The 6937-nt window shown below is 42.7% G+C and overlaps 1 pseudogene; it reads right to left on the bottom strand.

The window, feature by feature from the left end:
- Window positions 1-214: 214 nt before the first annotated feature.
- On the bottom strand, window positions 215-3382 carry LOC116462719 (peptidyl-prolyl cis-trans isomerase A-like; annotated as a pseudogene).
- Window positions 3383-6937: the final 3555 nt, after the last annotated feature.

Raw genomic sequence — 6937 nt, 5'->3', positions numbered from 1 at the left:
TTGTAATTTAGTTTTTATTTCATAATCATAAACTTAATTCAACTCTGCAATCCAGCTAGTCATGGAAGGGAACAAGGAAAACATGGAACCCAAAGGGAACTGCAGCGACAGCACAAAGATTCTAGGATACTGCAAGCAAATGGGGTGGAGGGCTGCTCTCTTGAGCTACAGAAGGAATGGTCTGGTGGTTAAGATAAAACACAAGTCAAATTTATTAGAGTTGTCCACAGTCTGAAATGGTGATCTTCTTGCTGGTCTTGCCATTCCTGGACCCAGAGCGCTCCATGGCTTCCATAATATTCATGCCTTCTTTCGCCTTGCCAAAGACCGCATGCCTGTCATCCAACCACTCAGTCTTGGCAGTGCAGATGAAAAACTGGGAACCGTTTGTGTTGGGTCCAGCATTTGCCATGGACAAGATGCCAGGACCTGTATGCTTTAGAATGAAGTTCTCATCATCAAATTTCTCCCTGTAGACGGAATTGCCACCAGTGCCATTATGGCGTGTGAAGTCATCACCCTGACACATAAACCCTGGAATAATTCTGTGAAAGCAAGAACCCTTAGAACCAAATCCTTTCTCTCCAGTGCTCAGAGCACGAAAGTTTTCTGCTGTCTTTGGAAACTTGTCTGCAAACAGCTCGAAGGAGACGCGGCCAAAGGGCTCGCTGTCCACTGGAATGTGGAAAAACACGGTGGGTTCACCATGGCTGAGAGTACAGGGCTCCTGGCGGCTGCGGCTTCTGCTGGGAATTTTTCTTACGTTACTTCGTTGATTTTTTTTATTTTTTTATTTTTTTGCCCCTGCCATTTTTAGTATTCTCCTATCCTGGAGTTCCTCCTGAAACATTCTCATTCCCTTACTAATATATTTTTTTCTACATTATTTGGGCTATGGTTTCCTCTGCCAATGTGAACACATCAGCTTTGCTCTTTCAGAGCCTCTTCAAATTTTCTGATATGCTAATGACACAATATTTCATCTTTTCCAGAGCTGACTCCTGTGTGTGTGTGTGTTTTAAGTTGTTTCTTGGGATCACACAACTGCCCAGCCTCTCCGTAGTGTTTCTGATCCATTATGTGTAAGGTAAGCATTTCTGATTAGTTCCAAGGTGCTGCTGATGCTGCCGGTTCAGAGACCATTCTGAGATAACCAGTGATAATCTCTGCCGCATCCCCTGTATCTCAGCCTTGTATAGTTTTGTATATGTTAAGTGATGTTTATTTGCCAATTGGCTCACTTAATGCAGAAGTTTCCCAAAGATCTCAGACAGTCTGATAACTCTAAAATAAGATTTCAAAAAGCAAGCCAGTCATCAGACATTCAGCATCGCTCATTTTGATAAGTGGAAACTAGATCATTTTATTATCATTCTGAAATTGTATATAAAAATACACTTTGCAGTTTGGAGAGAAGATAAGTCAGAACTAATTTCTCACTGTATCAATTACTGACTATCTGTCTAACCATTACATTTCAGCTAAAATATAAATTTGGGGAAAGACGTGGCATAGACTGCTTACTCACTCTCTGCACAAAATTATCTATGTGAGAGGTTTTCTCCTTGGGTCACTTCAGCTTTATACAATTTTGCTTTTGTTCCATCTGTGTTGCAGCAAAGCTGAAAATCAAAGAGATCATTTAAAATGATGTGTGATTAAAAAGATCCTTATTAATTCAAATATTTGCAATGGGAAACAGTCAATTAATGTGATTTAGCATTTAAGCAATAAGCCAAAAATTGTGCTTTCCTATGCGTGATGCAGAATCTAATTTTTGGCACAATATAGATGCTTTGAAATGTCTTAAATCATGATGGAAAATTTTAGGAAAGTAAATGCTAAGTGTGACTCTGCTAGGGACTTGCTAGCTATACCTGGGAAAGTCACTTGCTTTCTATTTCAGTTTCTATATTTCTGATATAGGAACAGCAGTTTTTCTTGTGCGTAACGTGTTTACTGAGGATGTATTTAATTTTTAAGAAACATACTTCCCCAAAGTTCTTGACTGAAAGATGCTAGATTCCTCACCAGAACAGGTTGTCCCCTTTCATCAAGGGTGCAGCTTCTGCAGGTGTAGGAACCCACGGAGGTAAAAGGAAGGTGTCCCCAGTCCAGCTAGCTCACTTTACATACAATTCCTGGGCCAGTAATGATCACCAGTATCAGAGATAGTGAAGAAATGTCTCTTTGAAAAGATTTAAAATATAATATTCAATGCTGGTCTGAGCCCAATGTTAATAGGAATGAAAACTGATACATCACTTCTGGAAAGCAGTTTGGCAGGAATCATCAAGCTCCGTAGAAATTCACTTCCTTTAATTTAGTAATCTCCTTTCTAGGAATCCATTCCCAGGAAATGTCAGAGACACTGACAAATATTTGTATGCACAGAGAGTTGCTGCAGCACTGTTTGTGATAGAGAAAAATGGAAAACATCCTAAGTTAACAATAATAGAAGGAAAGTTAAATAAATAATGGTTCATCAGAATTTCTTCTAAATTAGTTTGGAAGAATATCCCACGATATAGTAAACTGCTCTTGCCATAATGTTCAGTATGGTGGGAAACCAATAAAACCATTCGATCCTATATTGGAATGTGCTGTGTCAACTTGGTTAAGGTGGAAACTATGGGTCCCAGAGTTCTGTTCCCTATATGGGCTAAACCTGGCTCAAGAGGAGTTTGTGTGAAATTTAGAGGTGACAAAGTGACCATTGCTTTCTGCAGGTATTTTCAGTCAGATGTAGTAAGGACAGACAAAGGAGTGTCTAGTGGGGTCCAGTTCTCCTCCACTCTGTGTCCAGGTCTTCTTGTTTCTAGCCCTGCTGACCAACCAACAGTGGTCCCAGGCCCAGCACCAGATGCCTGCAGATCCCTAGAGCACATAACTACAGAGGCAGCAGCTTTCAACAGACTTCTCCAGAGATGCTCCCTTGGTAGTCTCCCTTTGTGGCTGGATATGTGCATTTGTTTCCTAGGGCTCTTACAACAAATTACCACAAACTTGGTGGCTTAAAACAATGCAAACTTATTTTCTTACAGTTCTGGAGTCCAGATGTCTGAAGTCAGTTTCTCTGGGCTAACAGCAAGGTGTCAGCAGGGCTGGTATCTTCTGGACGCTCTAGGGGAGAATTCATTCCCTTGCTTTTTCTAAGTTCTGGAGGCCACTTGCATGTGTTGGCTCAGGTCCCCATCCTCGCGTGGCTCCAGTTGTCATCACATTTCCTACTACTATAGTCACATCCTTCTGCCTCCCTCTTACAAGGACGCTTGTTGTCACATTGGACCCACCTGGATAATCCAGGAGGAAACGCTTGGCTTCTCAGATGACTGACAAATGACTGCTCTCTTCCTCCAATTTTCTCCTCTCGGGCCTTCATTTCTCTCCTCCCACAGTTGTAAGGCCCAATTCCTATAAGTCCCATAACATAGTAACTCTGCTCCCCCACTCCATTTTGAACTTTAATTGATAAAAATTCCAATGAGGTGTAATAAAATGTACTCTTACACATATTTTTAAAAACCTGAAAGGATTATATCAATATGCTAACAGCACAAATCTCTGGGTGGTAGGAATATAACTGAAGAGGGGAAGAGGTGGAAGATACAGGAGAGACAGAGGAACCTGAAAGAGCAAGATCCAGAGCATCTGAGATAAAAACGATGTATCCCAGAGGAGAGACAATGCAATAGAAGGAAGCAGGAAAGGACAGGTATGGAAGCTGGTGCATTTGCAGGTGTGGTAGGAAGTTAAGGGATTTCCTGTTGTGGCTTCTACTTTCTCTGTAGGTTGAAAGGTAAGTTCACATGTTAAGATGTGGGAGGAATGGCTGGGCCTGACATTTGAGGAGAAAGAAGAGCATTTGGTAAGGCAGGAGAGAGTTTGCTGACAGGAGGAGGGCCGTGATCCTTTGCATGGTGTTGAAAGCTAGTCTGGGCAGCACCACTGGCCTGGGCCCATGACTTTCTCTCAGCACATTCAGTAGCCTGAGCGCAGGGAAGAGAAGGCAGAGAGTAGAGCCATCCAGATTTGGGGTTTTCTAGCCAGGAAAGAAGGGAAAGCCATGGGGCAAGGGAGTTTAGGTCTCTAGTGTAATGTATCTCCCTGCTTCTCCAGGATTTAGATGAGGAAATAGAAGCCCAGGGAGTTGAAGTGACTTCCCTAAAGCCACAGGACGGGTGGAGGGCATCACTGGAACTAAACTCAAGTCTCCTGACCAAAAAGCAGGGCTGTTCTGCTACAGCAGAGTATGGGGTTACTCAAAGAGTAGTCTCCTTACCAAGTCAGAATCACCTGGAGCCGGGGAGGGTACCTTCTGTTAAAATGCAGATTCCTAGGCCCTGGCCGGCACTCTTGATTCAGAAACACAGGATGAGTGGCCCAGGAGTTTAATAAGCATCTCCAGTGACTCTGAAGCACACTAGGGTTTAAGAGCTGGAATAGGGCAGAGTGCCTGTCTTATGGATGAAATACAACAGCACAATTATGGTGGGGAGGGCCGAGGAGGAAGGGGATACACATAGTTCAACGTGGAAAGGCAAAATATGTAAAATTCTCAAGAAAAGGGGAGGGGAAGGCAGGTTAGGGCACAATGAAGGTCAACAGATACCAAATGGGGGGTAGGTCTGCAAGGATGGAGGGAGCTTATGTCAAGAAATGGACTGGAGCTAAAGGAGAACCAGAGACAACTCCTACCCTTTTGCCACAGCATTTTGTTTCTTCTCTTGGTGAAGATTCAGAGTGTTCAGAATCCAAGCAATATTCATGCTTCTAAGGAAATGTTCTTCTAAGGAAGTGTTAATGAAATTCAATATCCTCTCAGTTTTCCTACTAAACATCAAAAGCAAAAGGAACTACCACAGACTCAATGGGCTCTAACTCCAGACCTAGAGTTAGGATAGGCAGGGCTCCTTGACTCTAGTATTGCCAGTAATGAAACGTTATGTGCCCTCAGCTGGCAGGGAGACTGTAACTAATTCAAAAATAACAAGGTCCAAAACCCACACCAATTGGTAGAAAGAACAGATGTACCTCCCTGGGGAAGTAAGCCTCCTGAGATTTGCATTTTAAGATGTCTAAGCTAGAAAGTGATTTCATACAGTAGAGATTTGAAAGGAAAAGCTATCTTGGTCTCTACAGCAAATTTACCTAAAATATGTATAATTAGACTCATATATCTAAAACTCATTTCTACCTACAGAACATCCTGGACCCACAGGCTGTGGCCAAGGTGGAATAGGATTCTCCCCTCTTTCTCATCCCCTCATTGGCCAGTCACCAAATCCAGTTCAAGTAACTGTCTAGTCCGTCATCTCTTTCAGGTCTCCACAACCCTTGCCTAAGTTCACACTGCCATCTTCTCTTCCCTGGTTTATTACATCAGCGTCCCCTCGGTCTTCCTGCCTCCAGTCTTTTTCTTCCAATTCATCCTCCAAAAATCGAATCTTACCTCAGTCCTGTTCAAATGCCTTTATTATCCCCTCTTCTTCCATTGGCTTCAGGATAAAGCCTGGACTCCTTGTTGAACATATACGGTTCTCCACTGTCATACCCCTGCTTACTCTTCCACCCCCTTCCATCCTACTTCTAGGCTTCCTTCTTCAATGCAGGTTGGGAAGCACTAACCCAGCTTTCGCAACCCATTGCTTCTTGTCTCCCAGCCTTTTTTTTTTTTTTTTTTTTTTTAGATGATGGAGTCTTGCTCTGTCACCCAGGCTAGCGTGCAATGGCACCATCTCAGCTTACTGCAACCTCCGCCTCCCGGGTTCAAGTAATTCTCCTGCCTCTGCCTCCCAAGTAGCTGGAATTACAGGCATGCACCACCACACCAGCTAATTTTTGTATTTTTAGTAGAGACGGGGTTTCACGATGTTGGCCAAGCTGGTCTCAAACTCCTGACCTCAGGTGACGCACCCACCTTGGCCTCCCAAAGTGCTGGGATTACAGGCATGAGCCACCACGCCCTACCTCTCCCAGACTTTGTATGTGCTGTTTCCCTTTACAGAACATACCTTCTCCCCTTTTTGGCTTTCTCTGGCTTACTGACACTTGTTCTGTAGGTCTCAGCTTTGGTAAGATCTTCGTAGGAAAACTTCCCTGACTGCCTACTGATAGATCTCACATTTTAAAGGTTAATGAAATTGAATAATAACAAAATGCTACCTTAACAAACATGGTACAAAACTTATTCATTATTTTATAAATATATTTACATATATATGTATATATTTTAATATAGAACTACAAAATATCTTAGAGAAAGTTCCCAGATTATTTTGGAGTAATCAACTTTCAAAAAATTGTGCTACTTAACAAAACTTTAAATGCATTGAACTTTTCTGGATTAAGTAACCTTTACGATCCCATGGCACCCACCCCCTGCCTGCATACCTCTATCATAGCACTAGTCACATGGTTCCATAATTGTCTGACTCCCTCACCAGACTATAAGCTCCTTGGGGCTAGGAACATTGCCTTTTGTTGCATCTCCAGTGCCTAGAATGGTGCTGATTATAACCTGCATGATGTTGAGCAAGAAGTGATTAAAGGGCAACATCCCCATCTACCCATTTCTACCTGGGTGAGTGTTGAATGCTCTTGCACAACAATTGTCATGGATTCCCCATTTCTGAGCAACAACAAAGGGCTTTCTTTACACTTAGGCCTCCAAACAGGAAATGACTCTTCTGCTTCAAAGGTTTTTAGAACACCCCACCCAAAGCTATAGAGCTGAGAAAGAAAATCCCACAGAGGGAACATTTGGAGCGCTCCCATAAACAAGACCTACAGCAGACCTTCCCAAGGTTAAAAAAACAAAGTTTAACTCTCTGAAATTAGTTACAAGGGAACTGCAACAAGGAAAGCATCTCTAAAAACATCAAAGGAGGCAACTACATGGACACACTACTATGTTGGAAGAAAGTAACCCAGCCTG

The sequence above is a fragment of the Hylobates moloch genome, unplaced genomic scaffold (assembly GCF_009828535.3).
Source record: "Hylobates moloch isolate HMO894 unplaced genomic scaffold, HMol_V3 SCAFFOLD_23, whole genome shotgun sequence".
Lineage (NCBI taxonomy): Eukaryota > Metazoa > Chordata > Mammalia > Primates > Hylobatidae > Hylobates > Hylobates moloch.
The sequence above is the reverse complement of the archived record's forward strand: the minus strand, read 5'-3'. Positions and strand labels throughout refer to the sequence as shown.